At 45.6% G+C, this 27,363-nt stretch overlaps 1 pseudogene; it reads left to right on the top strand.

Annotated features, from left to right (window-relative positions):
* The first annotated feature begins 477 nt into the window (after nt 1-477).
* LOC141155506 (homeobox protein CHOX-CAD-like) overlaps nt 478-27,363 on the top strand; it is a 40,408-nt pseudogene continuing 13,522 nt past the window's right edge.

The raw sequence follows: 27,363 nt of genomic DNA, 5'->3' as shown, positions 1-27,363 counted from the left end.
CTGTCCAGTGGTTCTTTTATAATCTTTATTTTCAGTTATGCCATAATGATATGTTCGTGCTCCGGGGCGGGACTTTAGGGAGTGGCTATAGCTGGTGCTCTCATTATGTATGCCCATCTCTGGCCTCTGACAGGTCGCTGTGCTTTCAGTCACTTGCCTACTATTTTATATACTGCCTTTGTAATTTCTTTGCCAATGTGAAATTTACATGTCCGAAAGTGGCCGCCGGCGCCCGCGCAGTGGCATCTTTCGGTTGCTGAGAGATGCTACTGCGCATGAGCGGTGGCAATTTGCTTTTGGGAAAAAAAATTGCCTGCAGCAATATGGCGCCGCACATGTGCAGTAGCATCTCTCGGCAACTGAGAAATGCTACTGTGCAAGCAGTTTTCCTATAGCAAAATAGTGCCCGCACATGTGCAGTAGCATTGGCAAGCAATAGATGCTGTAGCTCGGGAGCCACATGTGGCTCGCAGTCCCATGAATGAGTGGGAGCTGGATGTGGCTTCCAACCCTTTCTTGGAGCTGAACGTGGCTCACGACCCACTCTCAGAACTGAATGTGGCTCTCAAGGTCAGAAAGGTTGGGGACCACTGTGTTAGATAATCAGAGTTATCTTCTTTAAAGGAAAATGGACACTTGATTCTTGCTGCTCAAACTGCGAGCAGCATGAGTCAAAGCCTGACTACACAATTGCAGTCAGGTATAATTTTATAGAGTTTCAGAGACAGTATACTTCAAAGATTCAACTGGAGACCATAGCCGGAGGCTAGACCATTCAGGATCTGTCCCCAGCTTGCTTCTACCTGCACCACTGCAGGTGATCGAAAGTTCTATGCCACAGGGTGAGACCTGTCAATCACCTGGAGAGGCCAGTAGCAGCGCAAGAGTAGTCACATCTTTGGTTATGGTCTTCAGAGAGATCTTCTAATGTTGGAGCATTTCAGAGAAAAATATACTACAAACATGCAACCAGACTCTGAACCATGCTGCCCATGGTTTGGGCAGCATGGATCAAGTGTCAGGTTTCCTTTACAGAGGGTTTCAGAGAAAATATAGTTAGAAGATCCGGCCAGAGATCAGGAGACAGAGACTAGACTAGTCTGGTGTCGCTCTCGGCCAGTTTCTCCTTGAGCCGCTACAGGTGATTGATAGGTCTACCGCTACGGAAGAGACCTGTCAATCACCTGCAGCAGTGAGGGGAGAAGCTTGGCTGGGGCAACGCCAAACTAATATCCTCTCAGGCTATGGTCCCCAGCTGGATCTTTAAATTGTTGGGGAAAAGTGATTGATAGGTCTCTCCCAAAGCAGGAGACCTGTCAATTATTTGGAGCGGCTCTAGGAGAAACTGGCCAGGGGCTGCACCAGACTAGTCTTATCTCTGCCCCTTAGTCTTTGGCCATATGTTGTAACTATATTTTCCCTGAAACACTGAATTAGAGCTATCTTTCTTATGGAAACCTGTCACTCAATTCATGTTGCCTAAACCACATGCAGCATGAATCACAGTCTCGCAGCACAATTGTAGCAATGTATGTTTTCCTCTAAAATGCTTCAGCATTTCAGAGAAATTATGGTTAGAAGATCCAGCTGAAGACCATGGCAGGAGATGAGATTGATCCAGTGCTGTCGCCGGCCGACTTCTCCTAGAGTCACCCCAGGTGACTGACAGATGTCTCACTATGGGTGAGCCCTGTCAATCACCTGCAGCAGTGCAGGTAGAAACCATCAGGGTGTCAGAGCCCGGCTAGTCTTATCTCCGGCTATGGCACCTGGCCGAATCTTCAATGTAAATTGCCGCTAAAATGTCAAAGTGTTTAAAAGGAAAATATACCTGGTTACAATTGGGCAACCAGGCTGTGATTCATGCTGCATGTGGTTTGGGCAGAATTAATCAGGTGACAGGTTCCTTTTAACTCAGAAACACACATGTTGAGATCAGTAGAGCAAATATGTTTATTTCAGTGGTGAGAGAAAGACAACCTGCTGTAGGATACTCTCCTTTGGAGGGGAAAAGGATTTGCCATGTTAAAAGCCATCTTTCCTCAAATATCCAAATATGTCTCCATACACATAAGATTGCCATTCATTCTTGCCATAATTAGAATTTTCAACAAACTTCAGACTCGTTAAAGGGTTGATTGTGACTTGTAGGATTGCTGCTTCCAATAGGTGGCGCTATAGAGTTCAAGTCCTCTTTCTCTGAAGAGGCAATTTGTACAACAAAGTTTAGGACATTTTCAGACATGATAGAGAAATTTGGGAAAATTGCACTAAATTACTGTATTTTATCCTGACATATTAGCAGGACACTTTAAAAAAAGTACAATCTGGCCCCGAGCACTAAGTGGTAATGGGTCACCTATGCGGACAAGTGTCCTGCGTCATCCCTGCTATTATCACTGAGTGCCTGTAACGTGGATGATTTACTTCAAGATTAACTCGTTGACATATGAAGCAGTTCATTATTGGGGTCAAAGTTATCGGAAGTGAGGTTATTTACATGGACTATGATCTAGCCCTATGTTCCTGCTAATATGCAGACACTTAGCTACCAGAGGAAGATCATTATATTATGAAGATATCTTCAATTCAGAGGGATGTGACGGCGTGCTAACACTCTATGAACTTAAGTGAAAACTGCCTTTAGATAAGATATTTCTGAGAGTGAACTGATCAACCTCAGTAATTACATGATACCCGCAGTGTATAAGTTATCTTTACAGCCCATATGGCACTGTATATCTGCTTTGTTTATAAAATTAGGATGCATGTTCACCTACCGAAAAGAGATTTGTGCACATGTAATTGCATCTATTTCCTGAAAGATATTGCTATCATTGAAAAGAAAAATACTTAAAGCAATTAAATGTTTAATGTCACTAGGGAAAATGGTAAGTGGTAAACATCCTACTTGTGCAAAGTCTATCTCCGCAGCGCAGACTAATAGTCTGTTTACACAGTCAGACCGGCGGCACAATACGACCACCGATTGGTAAACTTTTACTGATCGTTTAACGTGAACCTGATGGCTGATAAAGGGCTTCTCCCTGCCCGCTTACCTGGATTCACAGGTCTTTGCCTATACGCGCACATAGGTAGAGATATGTTAATCTACGGCAGCGTCCGGTGAGACGCCGATGGGGACTCGCCTGTTCGTCTAGCCTCCAGGGAGACTCAGTTACTGGCGGCTTTTAAAGTATATTTTTCTCTGAAATACCACAGCGTTTCAAAGTCAAACATGCCTAGCTGAGATCATGCTGCCCAATACATCATCTATCAGATTCACTTTATATGTCTGTTTACACAGGCAGACCTAAGTAAACGATGTGGACGGAGCGACCCATTCTAGATCGCTCAGCAACGATGTGGACTGAGCGACCCCTTCTAGATCGCTCAGCGCGCATAGAATGCCGTAGTGCTCAGCTGTGTGAGTGCTGTTCACACAGGACAATGCACCGCAGAGAACGATGATGCTGCACAAAAAGAACATTTCACCCAATGAACGAACGTTTTGCTCATTCATCGAGTGATTCGCACTCTGTTTACATTGCAAGATAATCGTGAAACAAATGTTTTTTAACAGCGCCCCTTCAACTATTATCTTGCAGTGTAAATGCCCCTTAAAGGGGTTTTCCCATGAACAAAAGTTAATTTTAAAAATTGTCTGTGTCTGACCGTGTAACCACATCTCCTGGGCAGGTGAGGAAGCAAAAGACGATACAGATATTACAGCAGGGGATCGCAGAGGATTCATTTTGTGAGGTAAAATATTGTTTAAAAACAGGCAGTGAAATGTTTTACCTCACAAAATGTATCCTCTGCGATCCCCGGCTGTCATGTCTGTATTGTCTTTTGCTTCCTCCCTTACTAGGAACACTCATTCCTGATAATCATACAGTGTAAACGGGCTGTTAATCACCTAATTAAAATGCTTGTTCGTTGTGTGAACCTATCTAAACTATTAATATGGGCATACAAGTTATAGACGGCTGAAAAAAGTCCTACTTGTATGTCTCATATCAGATGCCTTGTTGTGGAGAAATTGTCTTTTATCACTTTATATAATGACCTCTTCCAGGCTTTGGGGAGCACAATTTAAGCCACTGTCTTGGTAATAGGGCCTCTAGTAACGTTAAAGTATATGTTAGGAAAAGCTCCTGACATAATGTATCCTGTAGGATAAGACCAGAAACAGTGTGTACATTTAGCATTAGGGACACGTTTCACATTGTACTCAAAGGTGTTTAACCCCTTAATAACATCTGACGTACTAATACGCGTCTGTGCCCTGGGACTTAAGAGCCAGACCCGTATTAGTACGTCATATCTTTAATGCGGCACCGCGACTTAAGTCGCGGTGACAGCATTAAAGTTACGGTGCCATCTTACCTCCTGGTAGATGGCGTCATCATCCCGGGGGCTGTCGCCGCCCCCCCGCACCAGCGATCGCTGTGATTGGCTGTTCAAATCTGAACAGCCAATCACAGCATTTCTCACTGTTTCCGGCAATGTGATTGCCGGAAACAGTGATCTGCAGCCTAGGATCGGTGCTCCTATGAGCACCGATCCTAGACTGTTGCTAGGACACCCCAGCCCTGGCCCCGGACTGCTATGATCGGTGCGATCGCCGATCACATCGATCGCACCGATCGTAGCGCGACCGCGCGGTGACAGGGCGGTCATGGGGCGGTGACCGGCTTGTGACCTGCCTGTCACCGCCCCATGACCCCCTGTAATGTGACTCAAGCCCCCAGACTGCTGTGATTGGAGCGATCGATGATGACATCGATCGCTCCAATCAGAGTACCTGAATACAGGTGACCAGGCGGTCACAGGGAGGTGTCACCCCTCTGTGACCCCCTGTGGTGCGTGCTGTGCTCCAGCCATGTCTGATCGGTGCAATCAGTGTCACCAATCAGATGGCTGGGGCACAACATGCACCACAGGGGGTCACAGAGGGGTGACACCTCCCTGTGACCGCCTGGTCACCTGTATTCAGGTACTCTGATTGGAGCGATCGATGTCATCAATGATTGCTCCAATCAGATTACCTCCACCTGTCACCACCCCATCATCACCCTGTGACCGCCCTGCAGACCCTCACATTTGGTGAGGATTTCTACAGAGCGATCACATCTGATGTGTCTGTGCTGGGCCTTGTAGTGCCACAGAATATTCTGTGACACCACAAGACCATCTTCTCACTGTTCCAGTCGCTGCTGCTGCCGCTGCTCCTGGATCTTCTGTTCCAGCGTCCTGGATCTTCTGCTCCAGCTCCTGGATCTTCTGCTCCTGACCTGCTGTGGTTCCTGCTCCAGAGCCTGCTGCTGATCCTGCAGAGAAGACTTTGGTAAGTCTGTTCTCCCCTCATCCACCCCAATCCCCCCTCCCCCCTCTTTTTACCCCCCCTTACCTTTTTTTTCTGCGTCCTGCAGCGGTCTCCAGCTCTGGTCCGAGTCTCCAGCTCCACTCCCGGTCACCAGCGCCGGGCTCCTGGTCACCAGCGCCGGGCTCCCGGTCTCCTGCTCTGGGTCTTCTGTTCCAGTCCTGCTGACCCTTTGGTAAGTCCATCTCTGATCTCCCCTCATTCACCCCAATCCCCCTCTTCCCACTCCCCTGTCTTTTTACCCCTCTTCCCACTCCCCTGTCTTTTAACCCCCCTTCCCACCCCAGTGTCCCTGTTAATTCTTTTGCTTCTGATCTCCAGCTCCAGTACCGGTCTCCTGCACCGGGCTCCTGGTCTCCTGCACCGGGCTCCTGGTCTCCTGCACCGGGCTCCTGGTCTCCTGCTCCGGGCTCCTGGTCTCCTGCTCCGGGCTCCTGGTCTCCTGCTCCGGGTTCCTGGTCTCCTGCACCGGGCTCCTGGTCTCCTGCACCGGGCTCCTGGTCTCCTGCTCCGGGCTCCTGGTCTCCTGCTCCGGGCTCCTGGTCTCCTGCTCCGGGTTCCTGGTCTCCTGCTCCGGGTTCCTGGTCTCCTGCTCTGGGTCTTCTGTTCCAGTCCTGCTGACCCTTTGGTAAGTCTATCTCTGATCTCCCCTCATCCACCCCAATCCCCCTCTTCCCCCTCTTCCCACTCCCCTGTCTTTTTACCCCTCTTCCCACTCCCCTGTCTTTTAACCCCCCTTCCCACCCCAGTGTCCCTGTTAATTCTTTTGCTTCTGATCTCCAGCTCCAGTACCGGTCTCCTGCACCGGGCTCCTGGTCTCCTGCACCGGGCTCCTGGTCTCCTGCACCGGGCTCCCGGTCTCCTGCACCGGGCTCCTGGTCTCCTGCTCCGGGTTCCTGGTCTCCTGCTCCGGGCTCCCGGGCTCCTGCTCTGGGTCTTCTGTTCCAGTCCTGCTGACCCTTTGGTAAGTCCATCTCTGATCTCCCCTCATCCACCCCAATCCCCCTCTTCCCACTCTCCTGTCTTTTTACCCCCCTTCCCATCCCAATCCGCCTCACCCCAGTGTCCCTGTTAATTCTTTTGCTTCTGATCTCCAGCTCCAGTACCAGTCTCCTGCTCCGTGCTCCTGGTCTCCTGCTCCGGGCTCCCGTCTTCCTGCTCCGGGCTCCCGGTCTCCTGCTCCGGGCTCCCGGTCTCCTGCTCCGGGCTCCCGGTCTCCTGCTCCGGGCTCCCGTCTTCCTGCTCCGGGCTCCCGGTCTCCTGCTCCGGGCTCCCGTCTTCCTGCTCCGGGCTCCCAGTCTCCTGCTCCGGACCCCCTGTCTCCTGCTCCGGGCCCCCGGTCTCCTGCTCCGGGCTCCCGGTCACCAGCGCCGGGCTCCTGTTACGGGCTCCCGGTCCTGAAAGAACAGAGAGGACTTTGGTAAGTAATCTGATCTCCCCTCATCCAACCCAATTCCCCTCTTCCCACTCCCCACACATTTGTGCGCACATCCAGCAGCCGCCGAGTATTGATCGGTGGCATAGTTCACCAATCCACACTCGTGCTCGCTGTTTGCACCACATACAGTATTTCCTTTTTCCACACACTCTAAATAAAGTACTGACACACACACACTCTCAAAGAATTGACACACACGCACCACATACATAACAAACAATGTCCTGCTCATCCCAAACTCATTATTCAGCGGAGGAGGCATACGCTATTCTTGCCTCCGACACTGACAGTGAGGGTGAGGATCCCACATTTCTTTGTTTTTCCGACTCCTCGTCGTCTTCCTCCTTCTCTTCTTCCTCAGGTTCTGCTGGCCCGCCCCGCCGTCGTCGCAGGAGAGATGTTCCAGCGCCCCCCACTACTGAGCCTATATGGACTTCGCCCCCCGAAAATTATGAGCCGCTGATTCCTGATTTCGTAGCGGAATCAGGAATCAAGTTTGACACCACCGGCCTCACAGAAATAGACTTTTTCAAAGTCTTTTTCTCTGAGGATTTTATAAACCTCATGGTGGGCCAAACTAATTTATACGCTCATCAATTTTTAGAACAAAACCCCTCTTCATCATTTTCTAACTGGTCTCCTGTAGACGCAGTAGAAATGATGAAGTTTTGGGGCCTGGTCCTTCTTATGGGGATCTTGAAGAAGCCCGAGCTTCGGCAATACTGGAGTGTTGACGTTTTGTATAACACTCCAGTGTTCCGAATGGTCATGCCCCGGACACGTTTTCAGGCCATCTACAAGTTCTGGCATTACCAAGATAATGCAAGGTGTCCTGCACGCGATGACCCGAACTTTGATCGTCTTTTCAAAGTTCGGCCGGTCATCGAACACTTCAACAACAAGTTTGGTGAAGTGTACGTGCCCCAAAGGGACATTTGTGTGGATGAGTCCTTAATTTCTTTTAAGGGGCGGCTTGGATTCCGGCAGTACCTGCCCAGTAAGAGGGCAAGGTATGGGATCAAGCTGTATAAACTTTGTGAGAGTACCTCAGGATACACTCACAAGTTTAGAGTTTATGAAGGGAAGGACTCCCGGATTGAACCCCCTGAATGCCCCCCTGTTCTGGGAGTGAGTGGGAAAATTGTGTGGGACTTGGTGCACCCACTGCTTGATAAAGGTTATCACCTCTATGTGGATAACTTTTATACAAGTATCCCGCTCTTCCAGTCAATCTCTGCGCGACGTACCGCAGCCTGCGGTACTGTCCGCAAAATTCAGAAAGGCCTCCCAAAGACGCTAATTGGGCAGCTGCTCAAAAGGGGTGAGAGCAGAGCCCAATGTAGCGACCACCTGTTGATGGTCAAGTACAAGGACAAAAGGGATGTCCTTTTCTTGACCACCATACATGGTGATGGCAGCACACTCAGCACTGTACGAGGTTCCACTACACAGGTCGTCAAACCAGACTGTGTAGTGGGGTACAACAAGTACATGGGAGGAGTTGATCTCTCTGATCAAGTCCTCCAGCCATACAGTGCTTTGAGAAAGTCCAGAGGGTGGTACAAGAAGCTGGCCGTGCACATTGTACAGATGGCAATGCACAATGCTTTCCTTCTGTCACAATGTGCAGGCCAGACTTCTGCGTCGTACCTTCAGTTTCAGGAAACAGTTATCAAGGCCCTGATATTTGGCAGCGGTGACAGAGAGGGCCCCAGTACTTCTGGAATTGAAGGACCAAGAATTGTACCAGGCCAGCATTTCCCAGGGCAGATCCCTCACAGCGGAAAAAAAGGAAAGTCACAAAAGAGGTGCCGAGTGTGTTATAAAAGTGGAATACGCAAGGACACCATTTATCAATGTGACACCTGCCCTGACAAACCTGGCCTGTGTATGAAAGACTGCTTCAAAAGGTACCATACTTCGATGGACTATTGAATTAATTTCTGAAGTATAACAACCTGACGAACACTGCACAGATGACGTAGTATTCGTCAGGTTGTCATACATCAGTTGTGTAGAGTTCGTCAGATTGTCCTACACAACTGATGTATAACACTACATTACAAAATTCAAAAATCAACTAACACTACCAAAAAGGGGGCACTTGTTAGGCATTTCACTGTTTAGGCACATCAAGGGCTCTGAGAACATGACATGACGCCCGCAGACCATTCCATCAAAGTCTGCGATCAAAAGCGTCACTCCTTCCCTTCCGAGCCCTTACATGCGCCCAAACAGTAGTTTTTTTCCAACACATGGGGTATATGAGTACTCAGGAGAAATTGCACAACAACTTATGGGGTGCAATTTCTCCTAGTACCCTTGTGAAAATATTTTTTTTTGCATTTTTGTGGAAAAAATGTTTTTTTTTTATTTTCACAAGTCAACATTATGATTTTCTGAGAGGCACCTGGGGGTTCAATGGGCTCACCACACATCTATATAAGTTCCCTGGGGGGTCTAGTTTCCAAAATGGGGTCACTTGTGGGGGAGCTCCAATGTTTAGACACACAGGGGCTCTCGAAACGCAACATGGTGTCCGCTAACAAATTGGAACCATGTCGCGTTTGGAGAGATCCTGTGTGTCTAAACATTGGAGCTCCCCCACAAGTGACCCCATTTTGGAAACTAGACCCCCCAAGGCACCTATCTAGATGCATAGTGAGCACTTGGAATCCCCAGGTGCTTCACAAATTGATCCATAAAAATGAAAAAGTGGTTTTTTTTCACTTATTCAATTTTACGAATCAATTTGTGAAGCACCTGGGGGTTCCAAGTGCTCATTATGCATCTAGATAGGTGCCTTGGGGGGTCTAGTTTCCAAAATGGGGTCACTTGTGGGGGAGCTCCAATGTATGGGCACACAGGGACTCTTCAAATGCAACATGGTATCCGCTAACAAATTGTCGGCTCAAATTGTTAGCGGATACCATGTTGCATTTGAAGAGTCCCTGTGTGCCCAAACATTGGAGCTCCCCCACAAGTGACCCCATTTTGGAAACTAGACCCCCCAAGGCACCTATCTAGATGCATAATGAGCACTTGGAACCCCCAGGTGCTTCACAAATTGATTCGTAAAATTGAATAAGTGAAAAAAAAACACTTTTTCATTTTTATGGATCAATTTGTGAAGCACCTGGGGGTTCCAAGTGCTCACTATGCATCTAGATAGGTGCCTTGGGGGGTCTAGTTTCCAAAATAGGGTCACTTGTGGGGGAGCTCCAATGTTTGGGCACACAGGGACTCTCTAAATGCAACATGGTGTCCTCTAACAAATTTAACGGAAAATCGGCTCAAATTGTTAGCGACACCATGTTGCGTTTGGAGAGCCGCTGTGTGCCCAAACATTGGAGCTCCCCCACAAGTGACCCCATTTTGGAAACTAGACCCCCCAAGGCACCTATCTAGATGCATTGTGAGCACTTGGAACCCTCAGGTGCTTCACAAATTGATTCATAAAAATGAAAAAGTGTATTTTTTTTCATTGTTACGAATCAATTTGTGAAGCACCTGGGGGTTCCAAGTGCTCACTATGCATCTAGAAAGGTGCCTTGGGGGGTCTAGTTTCCAAAATGGGGTCACTTGTGGGGGAGCTCCAAAGTTTGGGCACACATGGGCTCTCCAAACACAACATGGCGTCCGCTAATTATTCAAGCAAATTTTACAATCAAAAAGTCAAATGGCGCTCCTTCTCTTCCGAGCCATGCCGTGCGCCCAAACAGTGTTTTTTCCCCAAATATTGGGTATCTGCGTGCCCAGGGGAAATTGCACAACAAATTTTGGGGTCCATTTTTTCTTGTTACCCCTGTGAAAATAAAAAAAATTGGGTCTAAAGTAAAATTTTTGTGAAAAAAGTTAAATGTTCATTTTTTTCTTCCACTTTCAAAAAATTCCTGTGAAGCACCTGAAGGGTTAGTAAAGTTCTTGAATGTGGTTTTGAGCACCTTGAGGGGTGCAGTTTTTAGAATGGTGTCACTTTTGGGTATTTTCTGTCATAAAGACCTCTCAAAGTGACTTCAAATGTGATGTGGTCCCTAAACAATGGTTTTGTAAATTTTGTTGGAAACATGAGAAATCGCTGGTCAACTTTTAACCCTTATAGCTCCCTAACAAAAGAAAATTTTGGTTCCAAAATTGTGCTGATGTAAAGTAGACATGTGGGAAATGTTATTTATTAACTCTTTTGTGTGACATATCGCTCTGATTTCAGGGCTTAAAAATTCAAATTTTGAAAATTGCAAAATTTTCAAAATTTTCACCAAATTTCCGTTTTTTTTCACAAATAAACGCAAGTGATATCGAAGAAATTTTTCCACAATCATGAAGTACAATATGTCACGAAAAAACAATCTCAGAATCAGGGGGATCCGTTGAAGCGTTCCAGAGTAATTACCTCATAAAGTGACAGTGGTCAGAATTGTAAAAATTGGCCCGGTCATTAACGTGCAAACCACCCGCGGGGCTTAAGGGGTTAAAGTGACTAGAAAAAAGCCATGGCTATCAGGAATAGTAAGGGTCAATGTATTTCCAATTGGCATGTGCCCGTTTGGACTTAAAATGTTGGTGTAAAGTACACCAACCATGAGGTGTCAAAAACAAGAAGAATTCTCTGGGCAGCATTGTAATAAATTTTCTACACTTTGCACCATTTTTGCACCCGCATGATTAATATATTTTACAGCATTAGTCAAAATTCCCCCTAATGTTTTTACTATTATCAAGCCAAGAAAGTCACTGTAATGATACCATATTATCAACATGTCTTGAGTAAAATAATAGTTAAAATAAATAAATTAATGAATAAAGAGTTCATGAAGAATTAATATTTTAGACTCTGATTTTCTAAGTAATAAAGTAAAAACTAATGTTATACTCAACATCATAATTCTAGACCGCTCCCGCATCAGTGTCTGGGACCAGTGGCAGAAGAAAAGTAGTGGTGTGAAGCCTTTGCCGACATCCCAGCTGTGGGTGACAATCAGTGACTTTAGTTAATAATTGTCATCAGCTTAGACAATACATCATTTTGCTCCTGTGTACAATGAAGGAAATAAGTATTTGATCCCTTGCTGTTTTTGTAAGTTTGCCCACTGACAAAGACATGAACAGTCTATAATTTTAAGGGTAGGTTAATTTTAACATTGAGCGATAGAATATCCAAAAAAAAAATCAAGAAAATCACATTGTATAAATTAGATACATTTATTTGCATTTTGCAGTGAGAAATAAGTATTTGATTCCTCTGGCAAACAACACTTAATACTTGGTGGCAAAACCCTTGTTGGCAAACACAGCAGTCAGACGTTTTTGTAGTTGATGATGAGGGTTGCGCACATGTCAGGAGGAATTTTGGTCCACTCCTCTTTGCAGATCATCTCTAAATAATTCAGATTTTAGTGCAGTCACTTGGCAACTCGGAGCTTCAACTCCCTCCATAAGTTTTCTATGGGATTAAGGTCTGGAGACTGGCTAGGCCACTCCATGACCTTACTGTGCTCCTTTTTGAGCCACTCCTTTGTTGCCTTGGCTGTATGTTTTGGGAAGACCCAGCCACGACCCATTTTTAATGTCCTGGCGGAGGGAAGGAGGTTGTCACTCAGGATTTTACGGTACATGGCTCCATCCATTCTCCCATTGATGCGGTGAAGTAGTCCTGAGTAGAGATGAGCGTTGTTCTACTCGAACTGTTCGCCAATCTCAAATTCGAGCTGTTTTGGGCGGTGTTCGAGCCGTTCGGCGAACACGAACAATTTGAGAAAAATTCAGCTGTTCGAGGTTATGTTCGATAACTGTTCGTGCACCAAAATCATAACTGGATTTTTTCTCAGTAATGATGAAAATTAATGTTAATACGCAGTTTGAGTGTACAGCGGGGTGGGGGGAGGGGCAGGGGATGGATCTCTGCAGGAACAATGAAGATCTCCATTTTTTTTTCTCTTTCCCGCATTTGCAGTGGGGAGGTGCAATCTGTCAGCCTATCAGCAGCGCACACACGGAGCGAAGTGCTTTTTTTCACACAAGCAAGGGCATGTGTCATTGGCAGTGTATGTCACATGTCCTTGCCCTATAAGACCAAGCCATTTTCCCCGTCGCCACCATTTTCTCACTGCTGCAGCTGCGTGTTAGACGGCACCGCTGTTGCTGTGTGCGCTATACCTTGTTAATTTCAAGCCAATTTTCGCACAAATATACAGATAGCTTGGGAGTAGGGAATAGTTGTGATTGCAGTCCTTTTAAGGACTAGGTTACAGCATTTCCTACGACTTTTATCAGGGAGGTCTGTGCTCTTAAATAGATAGGTTGTGGGAGTAAAGACTAATTGTAATTGGAGTCCTTTTCAGGACTAGGTTACATCAGTTCCTATCAGTTTTTGCCAGGCAGGTCTGTGCCAGTGCTGTGCAAGTTTTTTTCACAGCATTTGGCTGAATCTAGCAAAGCTAATCCTTTTTGGCCTATTGCAGAGTGTGTTAGTCAGTGGAGTAGCCTATCTGTGTTGCAAGATATCACACCTGTGTATAGAATACCAATTTTTTTACTGCACCTAGTGAAGTAAAATCTTTTGGGCATAGCATCATTCTATTAGTCCATCTATACTGACCTCCATCAGGTTGCAAACTGAATATAATTTTTTTCTGCATCTAGCTCTGAAAAACTATTTGGGCTTCTAGCAGTGTGTGGGACTTGGTCTATTAGTCCATCTATACTGACCTCCATCAGGTTGCAAATTAAAAATAATTTTTTTCTTCATTTAGCTCTGAAAAAATATTTGGGCTTCTAGCAGTGTGTGGGACTTGTTCTATTAGTCCTTCTATACTGACCTCCAGCAGGTTGCAAATTGAATATAATTTTTTTCTGCATCTAGCTCTGAAAAAATAGTTGGGCTTCTAGCGGTGTGTGGGACTTGGTCTATTAGTCCATCTATACTGACCTCCATCAGGTTGCAAATTAAAAATAATTTTTTTCTGCATCTAGCTCTGAAAAAATATTTGGGCTTCTAGCAGTGTGTGGGACTTGGTCTATTAGTCCATCTATACTGACCTCCATCAGGTTGCAAATTAAAAATAATTTTTTTCTGCATCTAGCTCTGAAAAAATATTTGGGCTTCTAGCAGTGTGTGGGACTTGGTCTATTAGTCCATCTATACTGACCTCCATCAGGTTGCAAATTAAAAATAATTTTTTTCTTCATTTAGCTCTGAAAAAATATTTGGGCTTCTAGCAGTGTGTGGGACTTGTTCTATTAGTCCTTCTATACTGACCTCCAGCAGGTTGCAAATTGAATATAATTTTTTTCTGCATCTAGCTCTGAAAAAATAGTTGGGCTTCTAGCGGTGTGTGGAACTTGGTCTATTAGTCCATCTATACTGACCTCCATCAGGTTGCAAATTAAAAATAATTTTTTTCTGCATCTAGCTCTGAAAAAATATTTGGGCTTCTAGCAGTGTGTGGGACTTGGTCTATTAGTCCATCTATACTGACCTCCATCAGGTTGCAAATTAAAAATAATTTTTTCTTCATTTAGCTCTGAAAAAATATTTGGGCTTCTAGCAGTGTGTGGGACTTGTTCTATTAGTCCTTCTATACTGACCTCCAGCAGGTTGCAAATTGAATATAATTTTTTTCTGCATCTAGCTCTGAAAAAATAGTTGGGCTTCTAGCGGTGTGTGGGACTTGGTCTATTAGTCCATCTATACTGACCTCCATCAGGTTGCAAATTAAAAATAATTTTTTTCTGCATCTAGCTCTGAAAAAATATTTGGGCTTCTAGCAGTGTGTGGGACTTGGTCTATTAGTCCATCTATACTGACCTCCATCAGGTTGCAAATTAAAAATAATTTTTATCTGCATCTACAGTACCTCTGAAAAAATATTTGGGCTTCTAGCAGTGTGTGGGACTATTTGTATTAGTCCATCTATACTGACCTCCATCAGGTTGCAAATTCAAAATAATTTTTTTCTGCATCTAACCCAGCCAATAGTTTTGGCCTAATACCACAGTTTGGCCACTCAGCTCTGCTCGGTTACCATCCATTGTTTTTTTGTGCAAACAACTCCAGAGTTGTGAATTAGTTAACCACCAAAATGAGTGGAAAAAGGCCTGCTGCTGGTAGAAAGGGGAATAGGCGTGTTGGGAAGGGGAAAAAAGGTTGTGTCCGTGGGGTAGGTGTTAAAGCAACAGTAACATCTGCAGAAGAAAGACCATCTTCCAGCCAAACTAAAATGTCTACTTCTTTTAGCGGACAATGTGATAAGATCCCTTTCTTACGGCCACGCCAATCGCTACAAATTCCAGATGAGGCACAAAAACAGCAGGTGCTTCAACGGATATCAAGTGCTCCTTTAAGTGGGCTCTCCTCCACATCAACTTCAACATCACAAATACTCCAGTCCTCAAAGGTGTCACCCAAATCGCACTTGCTTCCTCACAGCTCCCAAATCTCCAGCTGCCCGTCTGAGTATGAGGTAGAACAGATGGTTGAGTCTGCAGAGCTGTTTACTCATACTATAGCCTGGGAATCAGAGGTCGACTCCAGCGCTTCTGTGAATCCAGACGAGGAAATGATCTGCACTGATGCCCAGAATCTTTATGAGTCGGATCCAGGACCAGACGCAGAAGGTTCTGACCATAATGTAGACCCTCATTCCCAAACTGTAACTCCTGTTGGTGGAGACAATGAGGAAGACGATGATAAGACTCAAATACCTGATTGGAGCGACAACTTTAGTTTTTTGTCAGGGCAGGAACAGGTTGGCTCTGAGGACGACGGGTGTGATAACGCACAGGGTGATGATGATGAGGTCGGAGATCCCACTTACTGTCAACCCACAGTCAGCCAAGAGATGAGGTCAGCAGAGGAGGTGGAGGAAGATGCTAGTGACGACGAGGTCAGGTTGCGCCTTCCTGGACAGAGACGTAGTACTGGAAGCACGTCAACAACTGCATCCTCAAACACAACTCTGCCTCTCACCACAAGTCGTGGTGGCTCTTCAGGTCGCATGGGTGCTAAGCCTTGCATAGCCTGGGCATTTTTTCAGATCGATAAAGATGACCCAACTCGTGTTATCTGTAACATTTGTCAGCAAAAGCTAAGTAGAGGCCAAAAAATACATAGTTTGAGTACTTCATGCATGAACCGGCACATGGACATGAAGCATAAGTTGCAGTGGGAAGCTCAGTGTGCTACAATGCGGCCTAGCCGGCCGGGCCAATCACCGTCTGCCATATCTTGTGCATCCGCGGCCTCTTCATCCTCTGTGACTGGGGGGACAGCAGTCACACCTGTTTTGGGGCGCAGACCTGCCACCTCTTTACCCGCAACAGCCAGCGTGATTGGCAGGTCATCATTTTCTTTGGAGGTGGTAACACCAGCTGGTGTTGAGCGCTGTCCGACATCGATAGCACCACCTTTGGATCAAGGCAACCTAACATGTCCGCCTGCATCTTCCTCACAGACCGGCAGTTTGCCGGGGACACCCTTATCAACCCTGTCTAAGCACAATAGCCAGCCCTCGGTCCCTCAGATGTGGACAAGTAAAAGACCATTTCCTCCTAGCCATGAGAAAGCTAAGAGGTTGAATTTCACCATCTGCAAGCTCTTGGCTACAGAAATGCTGCCTTTCCGCCTGGTGGACACAGAGGATTTTCGAGACCTTATGTCCGTCGCAATGCCCCAGTACCAGATGCCCAGTCGGCACTACTTCTCAAAGAAAGGTGTGCCTGCGCTCCACCAGCATGTCGCACACAACATCACCGCTTCTTTGAGAAACTCTGTGTGTGACAGGGTGCATTTCACCACAGACACTTGGACGAGTAGGCATGGACAGGGGCGTTACATGTCGCTGACTGGGCACTGGGTAACTATGGTGACAGCAGGACAAGGGGCTGCTGTCCAAGTCTTGCCGTCCCCACGAGTTGTGCGTCAATCCTCTTTATGTCAAAGTTCCTCCACTGCTTCTGCCTCCTCAACCTCCTCTCGGTCTTCCACCTGCACCCAAAGCCTGTCTGGTCATGCCACAAGCTTTCTAACTGCGCAGAAGGGATCCTGCACACCTCCTTACTATGCTGGCAGTAGGGCTCAACGTCATCAGGCGGTTTTTACATTGAAATGTCTGGGAAATGTGAGTCACACAGCTGAGGAGTTGTGGTCAGCTCTGGAGAACCAATTTCATGAATGGTTGTCTCCACTGGACCTGAAACCAGGGAAGGCCGTGTGCGACAATGCTGCAAACCTGGGTGCGGCCCTTCGCCGGGGCAATGTCACACACGTGCCTTGTATGGCTCACGTGTTGAACCTGGTTGTCCAGCAATTTTTAGCCCACTATCCCAGACTAGATGGCCTTCTGCAGAGGGCACGGTCGCTGTGTGCTCACTTCCGCCGTTCGCATCCCGCAGCTCAGCGACTTACATCTCTACAGAAGTCGTTGGGCCTGCCACTTCACCGGCTAAAATGCGATGTGCCTACCCGGTGGAATTCAACTCTGCACATGTTGCAGCGACTGTGGCAGCACCGACAAGCCCTGGTGCAATACGTTCTGACGTATAGCCTGGGCCAACGAGATTCAGAGGTGGGGCAAATCACGCTGGAGGAGTGGTCTCAGATCAGGGACCTATGCACCCTTCTGCACAGTTTTGAAATGGCGACGAAGATGTTTAGTGCTGACGATGCCATTATCAGCATGACTATTCCGGTGATTTACATGCTGGAGCACATGTTAAACAGAATTCGGAGTCAGGTGGTGGCACAAGAGGAGGTGGAGGAAGTAGAGGAGGAGGAGTTGTATGCGGAAGGGCTAACATCTGCAAGGTCCAGACGGTCGGCAGCACCAAGGCGGCAGGCATGTGAGGGTGGGGGAGATGGTTTTACCAGGGCGCATGGTAGCAGCCAAACTAGTGAGGAAGGTGCAGGAGCCCAGGAAGAAGTGGAGGACGAACTGATGGAAGACTCATCAGATGAGGGAGACCTTGATCACATTTCTGTTGTGCGAGGTTGGGGGGAGAGGACAGAGGAAGGAAGCATGATTGTTACCTCGCCACCAACACAACAGGGACTTGGTGCTCCTGGATGCGCAACACACATGAGTGCCTTCTTGCTGCACTACCTGCAACATGACCCTCGAATTGTGAGAATTAGAAATAATCCTGACTACTGGGTTGCCACACTGTTAGATCCCCGGTACAAAAGTAAATTTGCAGAAATTATTCCTGCCATAGAAAGGGATGCACGCATGCAGGAGTATCAGCAGAGACTGTTGCAGAATCTTACATGTGCTTTTCCACAAAATACCAGTGGTGCACGTAGTGAATCTCACAGTTCCAACTTGCCAACCGTGGGACCGTCAAGTGTTCAGCACTCAAACCGTAACAGAACCACAGTATCTGCTGGTAACATCAATTTTGCGGAATCATTTCACCACTTTTTTAGCCCATCCTTTGCAAGGCCACAGGAGACAAGAAGTCTGACACATAGTCAACGCCTAGAGACGATGGTACAGGAGTATCTCCAAGTAAACATTGAAGCCACGACTGTGTCACTGGACCCTTGCTCTTTTTGGGCTTCCAATCTGGATAAATGGCCGGAGCTAGCCACTTACGCCTTGGAGATCTTGTCATGCCCCGCAGCCAGCGTTCTGTCTGAACGTGTGTTCAGCGCTGCTGGTGGTGTGCTGACAGATAAGCGCACGCGGCTCTCCACTGATAATGTAGACAGACTCACGTTCATAAAGATGAACAAATCATGGATCCGAAACGACTTTTCTACCCCTGTGTCATCCTGGGGAGAGTAAAAGCTTGATGATTGGTTAAAATCACCCTACCAACCGTTTTAAGCTTTCAAATTACTAATCATGTTTATCTGTATCTTGACTGGAAAATAATTTGGGCTTTGTAGCAGTGTGCAGCACTGATCCTATTAGGCCATCTATACTAAAGCTTCACCAGATTTAAAATTAAAAATAATTTTTAGCTGCATCTAGCCCGGAAAATAATTTTGGGGCTCCGAGATGCGCAAGGCACATAAGTGCCTTCTTGCTGCACTACCTGCAGCATGACCCTCATATTGTCAGAATTCGAAGTAATCATGACTACTGGGTTGCCACACTCTTAGATCCCCCAAACTTTTCGATCAACCTTTTCATTTTAATAAAGACCAAAAAAATGGTCATTTTTGAAATTATAAGCATTAGCAGGTTGTTAGAAACTGAAATCAAACAGTTTTCAACTCAAAACTTTATTCTAGGTGATGTTACATTTTCACATAGGACCCCTTGTTCGAAAGGAGCTTCTGAACTCTCTCGTCCATTGAATTTGTCAGGTTTTGGATGGTTTCTGCTTCAATTGTTTTGCATGAGGACAGAATACCCTCCCAGAGCTGTTGCTTAGATGTGAACTGCCTCCCGCCATCATAGACACTCCTTTTAATGATGCTCCAAAGGTTCTGAATGGGGTAGAGGTCAGGGGAGCATGGGGGTCACACCATAAGTTTGTCCCCTTTTATGCCCATATCAGCCAGAGATGCAGATGTTTTATGTGCAGCATGAGATGGTGCATTATCATGCAGAAAAATGATCTTGCTGTGAAATACACGGTTCTTCTTCTTGAACCATGGCAGGAAGTGCTGTTTGAGAAAATCCACATACATTATGGAGTTCATCTTTAGCGCCTTCAGGGATCCTAAAGGGGCCGACAATCTCTCTCCCCATGATTCCAGCCCAAAACATTACTCCACCTCCTCCTTGTTGGCGCTGTAGCCGTGTTTGCGTGGGGTGTCCATCAACCAGCCATCCTCCACTCCATCCATCTGGACCATCGAGCGCTGCACGGCACTCATCCGTGAACAAAACAGTTTTGAAATCAGTCTTCATGTAATGTTTGGCCCACTGGAGCCGTTTCTGCTTGTGTGAAGTGGATAGAGGAGGTCGACAGGATGGCGCATGCACAGCTGCAAACCTCTGAAGGACCCTGCATCTTGTTGTTCGGGGGACGTTGGAGGCACAAGCAGCTTCAAAAACTTGTCTGCTGCTATGACAAGGCTTTTTTGCCGCTGCTCTTTCAACCTGACGTAATTGCCTGTAGGAAAGAGTCCTCAATTTGCCCTTATCAGCACGCACACGTGTGTACTGTGAATCAGCTACATACTTCTTGATTGCCAAGACACTTCATCCTGATCATCGCACAATGTTGATTGTAGTCATGCCTTGACCTAAACACTCCACAATTTGTTGCTTCTCAGCAGCCGACACATCCTTTTTCTTTCCCATTTTGGCAGAAAATGTAGGCTGCTTAATAATGTGAGACATCCTTCTTAAGTAGTCTTGCCTTTCATTGGACACACCTGCCAAACTAATTAGCACAGGTGTCTGCAATTGCTTACAGTGATATAAAGAGCCCTGACACACATCACCATCAATGAGTTTAACTGACAAACAAACAAATTCTTCCCTTATCACTCCTAAACACTTTTTGTATAATAATTTGGAACGCAGTGTACATGTGCTTTTCCACAAAACACCAGTGGTTCACGTAGTGAATCTTACAGTTCTAACTTGCCAACCGTGGTCTGTATGGAGTTGTTCAATAAAGGGCCCAAAATTAAGATAACATAGATGGGAGAGGTCTCTATGAATAGGAATTCCTAAGTATTTGATACCCTGTGAGGGCCAGGCAAAGGGAAAGTTGGACTGGATGGAATCCTATATGGATTTGGGGAGGGAGACATCGAGGGCCTCAGACTTCGCTGCATTGATTTTAAAATTTTACCATGTAACAAAGTGATCTATTTCAGCCATAACAGCATGGATGGATATATGTGATTGAGTGATATATACTAGGACATCATCAGCAAATAGAGAGCACTTGTACTCGGTGCCTCCCACCTCAATCCACCTAATATTGGGGTTATGGCGAATTGATGAGAGCAGGTGCTCCGTCACTAGGATGTATAAGAGAGGGGACAGAGGACATCACTGCCTTGTCCCATTGGTGATTGTGAAAGGTGATGAAAATGCTCTGACGCACCCCCTGGGCCTTGGGACACCCGGAGCCGGACCCTTTTTGGTGGATGCTGGTGGTTGTAGTCTTCGTGGCGGCGACCCAGTTCCGTGGCTCAGGGCGGTCAAACCAGTGGCGGAACTATTTATGTGGTTTTCATGTTTAAATGTCCGACTACGCCACCCATGGATTGCGGTCAGAGTGAACCGCCGCTACAGGGCAGACCACTGAGGCTGGTGTTGTGGGTGCAGCAGAGCGTAGCATAACTCCCCACGGGAGGAGTATAGCCTCAGGGCAGTGTATGCGGAGGATGGGGGTGATGGTGCAGGGCAGCAGCAGTAACGACACGGAGTCAGTGATGCAGTTCAGGGCCTTTACTCACAGTTCTTATTATCCAGACCACGTCTGCAGGTAACGGCTGCCCACGTCGTACTGTGCTCACCAGGTGAGGGGCTCAGACAACTCCCAGATAACTTTGGAGCACTTCACAGGACCCCCTTTGTGTGTCCTTTGTCTGGCCTTTCTTACCAACCCTTCTGTCCGGCTGCCTCGGACCTCCTCTTGGTAAACTTGGCGCCAGTTTCCCTGACCCTATGTGGTGCCTTCTTAGCGGGTGTAGCGAGGGGCTGCGCCACATAAAATGTCAGAGCCTCCGGTTTCTAGCTGAGGGTCGTTTCCTGCCTCCACTAGTTCGGGGACCGGTCTCCCCCTTTGGCCTGACCCCTCCACGCAGGTGGATTCGGGCGTGCGGTGGCGACTCGCCCGTCCGCACCCCTGGGATCCCTTCATTCCTCGTTCCTGGAGCCTTCTCTGCTCCTCTTCCTTCCTTCTCCCTCTTCCAGGCCTGGGCCTCTGTTACTAGGCCCGCCTCCGGAGCAGAGCTCATGCAGAGCCCCTGCTCCCTGCCACTTCTGCTCAGACTTCTCTGCACTGAACTAAGATGGTGCCCACCTTTTATACTCCCTTCTCAATGCACCCAGGAACTGCTTCCTCCCTGCTCCTGCACTACAGGGTTCCCCTTCCTCAGTGTTCCCTCCCCCCACTCCAGCCAGGGACAGGGACTGTCGTGCCCATCTCAGGGGCATATTGGTCGCCCTGCCCCACGGCAATGTGGTGTAATGCATGCAGGTGTCGGGTCCTGATCCACACTCCATCCTTACCTGAGAGTGAGATATCACACCTCTGGGTGAGGTGCAATACGTCTGTAGCAACCGAGCCCTCAGGGTGCTACAGTTCCATTTATCTTCAGCCTAGGTGACGTATTGCGATACAGGGCCGTGATTTTGGCTATAAAAGGGTCCCCTAGACCCCTACCCCAAGCTTTTTAAGAGAATCATACATGGCGTGCCAGGAGACTCTATGGAATGCTTTCTCAGCATCCAACGAGAGTATCTAATTACAAATTTTTAACTGCATCTAGCCCAGGAAATACTTTGTGCCTAGTAGCAGTGTCTGCTAGTGAGCGGATTATCCCGGCTGTTAAGCAAGCTGCACCACCTGTAGTTTAGACACTTAATTTTTTCAAAGGAAATGCTTCGGGACCATGGGATACTTAGTGAAGAGCATCAGGAGGCACCCCAAGGCATAGGGGCTGGGACTGGCAGTAGGATGCCTTGCGGTGGACAGCCGAGCTCGATCCTTATAAAAGCTTTTTAACTGCAGCAGCTTTAGTGGACGCTACTGGAGCTGGAATTACCGCGGCTGCTGGCATGAGACTTGCCCTCCAATAGATCCTTGTAAATGGATTTAAAGTGTATTCATTCAAATTAGAGAGACAATTTAAATTAAAAAGCTTAGAGCTGCCTCCACCACAGGGGGGCTCGCTCGACCCACCAGCGGACAGGCACCAGTATTGGGAGAGGGGGGCTGGCCGTCAGGGTTCACCGCGGCTCTGGCACAAACCCGGCGACACGGAGGTGGCACGGGCAGGAGCGGACTGGCCGTGTCGGCTTCTCACTTTTTGGATTTTAGAAGGGCATGACATGCCTATATCTGTGTCTCCCCCTCCTTTTACTCCTCCACCTCTTTTATTTTCGCATGACTATATGTACTTGTCACTTTTCCATGTGTTAGTTATGTCTTCTGAGCAGTTTGTCAGCTTTTGAAGGTGTTTTCTATGTGTTTCTATGTGTTTTTGTTTGCCTGCCATTGGTTTTAACGGTGTTCGAAGGTGTTCGACGAACAGTTCGACGAACAGTTCGGCGAACACACGGGTGTTCGACGAACCGAACCGAACTCGAACACTACGGGGGTGGCTCAACACTAGTCCTGAGCAGAGAAACACCCCCAAAACATAATGTTTCCACCTAAATGCTTGACAGTGGGGACGGTGTTCTTTGGGTCATAGGCAGCATTTCTCTTCCTCCAAACACGGCGAGTTGAGTTCATGCCAAAGAGCTCAATTTTTGTCTCCTCTGACCACAGCACCTTCTCCCAATAACTCACAGAATCATCCAGGTGTTCATTGGCAAACTTCAGACCGGCCTGCACATGTGCCTTCTTGAGCAGGGGACCTTGCGGGCACTGCAGGATTTTAAACCTTTAAGGCGTAATGTGTTACCAATGGTTTTCTTGGTGACTGTGGTCCCAGCTGCCTTGAGATCATTAACACATTCCCCCCGTGTAGTTTTAGGCTGATCTCTCACCTTCCTCATGATCAAGGATACCCCACGAGGTGAGATTTTGCATGGTGCCCCAGATCGATGTGGATTGACAGTGATTTTGTATTTCCTCCATTTTCTTACTATTGCACCAACAGTTGTCTCCTTCTCACCCAGCGTCTTTCTTAAGGTTTTGTATGCCATTCCAGCTTTGTGCAGGTCTATGATCTTGTCCCTGACATCCTTAGAAAGCTCTTTGGTCTTGCCCATGTTGTAGAGGATAGAGTCTGACTGATTAATTGAGTCTGTGGACAGATGTCTTTTATACAGGTGACTATGTAAGACAACTGTCTTTAATGCAGGTAACGAGTTGATTAAGAGCGTCTAACTGATCTGTAGAAGCCAGAACTCATAATGGTTTGTAGGGGATCAAATACTTATTTCTCACTGCAAAATGCAAATAAATGAATCTAATTTATACAATGTGATTTAACCTAACCTTAAAATTATAGACTGTTCATGTCTTTGTCAGTGAGCAAACTTAAATAAACATCAAGGGATCAAATAATTATTTCCTTTGTTGTATGTATTTTTTTGGCTGTAGTCATGTGACCTGTCATCAAGCCTGAACAACATGACCACAAATGGGTACTGATATAAAAAGATGTTTTTGTAAGTGTTACAGCTTCTTGACGATCCCCCAGAGACTCTTATGAAGTCATGTTTGTATTTGCATAGGAAACAGGAAAGTTTTGGGAACGTCTTGTCTACGCAGGTTTGCTACAGTGAGATATGTCTAAACATTGCAACCACACATGCTCCGCAAAATGGCACCATAAAGTTTGTTGGAACCATGTTCCCATGTGGAAGCGGAGAATGCATCTTACAAATTATAAAACCATTCTACATGGTTCATAGCGCCCTTTCCATGCTAATGGGGTTTCCAAGTCATATATTATTGAATAATAAAGAGATACTTTATGATCATAATTTTACAATGAGTAACTATTAACACAAAAACTTCGGGTCCGATTCATGAAAGCTTTTATGCCAGGATTCCGTCATGAAACGTTTTGAAAAGTCACCAAATTTTGGTCTTACTCTTTTGGAGTCCTCACTTTATTTTTGTCATGCTCCTACAAAGTGGGCATAGTTGGGGCGGGAGAGGGTCAAGTCATCTGCCGCTCATCAAATTCATGACGAGTGGCGGCGTTCGCTACACCACAGATCTTACTCCTGCAAGGGCAGGAGTAAGGTTTGTGGCTAGGCACACACAGAGGTGTACACCACTCATCAGATGCTCCTGGTTCATTTAGAGGATTATGCATCTTCATGAATCAGGAGCTTCACATTCCACCCAGCCCCCTCATCAAGACTGGTGTGAAGATCGCTGGTCTTGATCAGTCGGGCAATCATCTTATACTTTCCAAATCTGAAATTGCAGAATCTTCATGTTTGCTTACCCCTGAAAAAAATGGGAAATCATGAGAATGGTATTTTCTCTACCTATGTATCTGTGACATGTCATGTGGTACTTAGGAGACTGAAATTGGGTGCAATTTTTTTTTACTAATATGACAATTCCAATACTCTTTTTTGGGAACTTAGGTAATATGAAGTAATGAGTGATATCTAACATTTAGTCCAAGAGATTATGTGCCAGGATGGAAGATCAGACATTAGTAAAGACAATGCAAAACTGCTTAGACCATTATGGAGTGAAGAAATATTGTAAAGTGAATGGACAGGGGTCAGGACACATGGGAAAGTTTATATTAAGGCTCTGGATAAAAAGGAAGCACTGAAAGTAGCAACAAGGTGACGAGACTGGGACATCCAGCCTTTCATTTGAATGCAAATGTTTTTGGGGGGCAGGCAGTTATCTCTGACATCAGACAGGGTCTTAGTAACGTGTTACTGCCAGCACCTGGTCACACCATTGTTAGTCATGTGTAGGAAAGGGACTCCAGGGCTTGCAGGGGTCATTTATAGATAGAGCAAAGGAGAGAGTGAGAGAAGTAGGGGTCATTCCAGGAGTACTCCAGCTAATGATGACAATGCTAGGACTGGTCCACTTCTGAATATCACTTATGGTCATCATCTTGGGTGTAAAGACGGTAGCATGTATCCACTTTCTGTAAGATCAGCAAATAGTATTAACAACCACACAGGACAAAATTATGGAGCCAACCAACCATATTTCAATTACGTTGCATATCACCACGGGCCGGCAATGGATAACCAAGCACAATCTTGTGGAGTATGGGGATCTCAATATGGATCACCTCGGGAAGACTGGAATACATATTCTGCATCACCATCCAACACCAGTTCCATACAGCCATCTGACTTATCACCAAACCAATTTCCTTACAATTCTCCTGGTTACAATTCTCCGCATCCTTCAGGACATGGGATTTTACATTCAGCAGAGGGAAATCATACAGTCACAATTTCTCCAGGCAGCCAAAGCCAAAATTCTTATGACTGGATGAGAAAAACAGTACAATCTACGTCAACAGGTGAGAAATATGTCTGCTATATATATATATATTTATTTTATTTTATTTTTTTTTTTTAAAGTGCATAAATATGTATTATTTTTTATTATTACATTTTTTTTACCAAAGTAAATTTCAATTTATTGCATCTTTAGAATTAATGCAAGAATTAAGAATAGAAGTCGAATATTGTACTTTTCAATATTTACAGTTCTGATGTTTTAGATTTAGTTTTCAGAATCTGGATGAATGTGATTTTCCTGACACTATAGAATGCCATGATTATTGAATAGTAAAACTAATATTAGCACACGAGAAACAAACATTACAATATACGGTTTAAAGCTCCATAATTCACACCTTAGCAGCGGGTAACTGACATTACACAAGTAAATATTGTAGAAAAACTCATTAACACAAGTCAGGGAAGTGGTAGTAAAATGTTGTGTTTATTGGAGGGTGTGCCGGCCATAATAAATCTATAAGAACTGTCAAACTAATATGACTTAGCAACTACTTGAGAGTAGAGAGGGGTTTATTTAACATATGCATGCAAGAAAAAAAAAATGTAGTTGTACATGTATTTTACACCACGTAATCATATATTTTACTTCAAACATTTAGCAATGAAGGCAGATTCCATCAAACTGTTGCAGAACTACCAGAACTATAACCTTTAGACACTAGACATTAGATATTTGATGGCAGTGTATATATATATATATATATATATATATATATATATATGTATATATATATATATATATATATTATATATATATATCTGGGCAAGAATCCGTCAATCAGTAAACAAGTAAATGACAAGTGAAATAATAAAGATAACAGAATATTCAAACCTAAATGTAATAACTAAGTAACATAAAACCCCATGACATCTGAAAAAGATATAGCGCTGTAACATTCAAACAAAACTTGGGGAACTTCATTCGTTAAATGGAGAGAAAATCTGGAGATAGACTCTCCAGTAGAGGAATTACTAGAAAAAGTGTATCATCCAAAAAATGTTATTAAAAATACTACATTATTCATTTTATTCCTCTATAGGAATAAATGAGGAGAATTCTTCTAATAAATGCTCAAAATGTTGTCTACAAGATACGGGCCGCTTCAATTGTTTATGGTATGTTAGGCTTAAGGACTTTTTGGAAAAGGTATAAAATTTACTTAAGGCCACATATAGATTTAACTACATTATACAAAAAGCAAAATCCCCAAAATGATAGTTTTGGCGGCAAAGAAGACTACACTTTATGATTGTACATACCAACCTAAATAGAACTTCCAAACTATATTAGTCCCCTAAAGTTATATATATAAAACCAAAAGAATTTTCCAATTGGCACAATGATGATAATACGAGTGATACACACAATAAAAGCGGCAAACAAGTATATAGCAATTAAATAGATAAATGTTATTAATGAATATATA

The sequence above is a fragment of the Phyllobates terribilis genome, unplaced genomic scaffold (genome assembly GCF_046119375.1).
Source record: "Phyllobates terribilis strain yellow unplaced genomic scaffold, ASM4611937v1 Scaffold_7__3_contigs__length_470593459, whole genome shotgun sequence".
Taxonomy (NCBI): domain Eukaryota; kingdom Metazoa; phylum Chordata; class Amphibia; order Anura; family Dendrobatidae; genus Phyllobates; species Phyllobates terribilis.
Note: the sequence above shows the minus strand (reverse complement) of the source record. Positions and strands in the feature narration are given on the sequence as shown.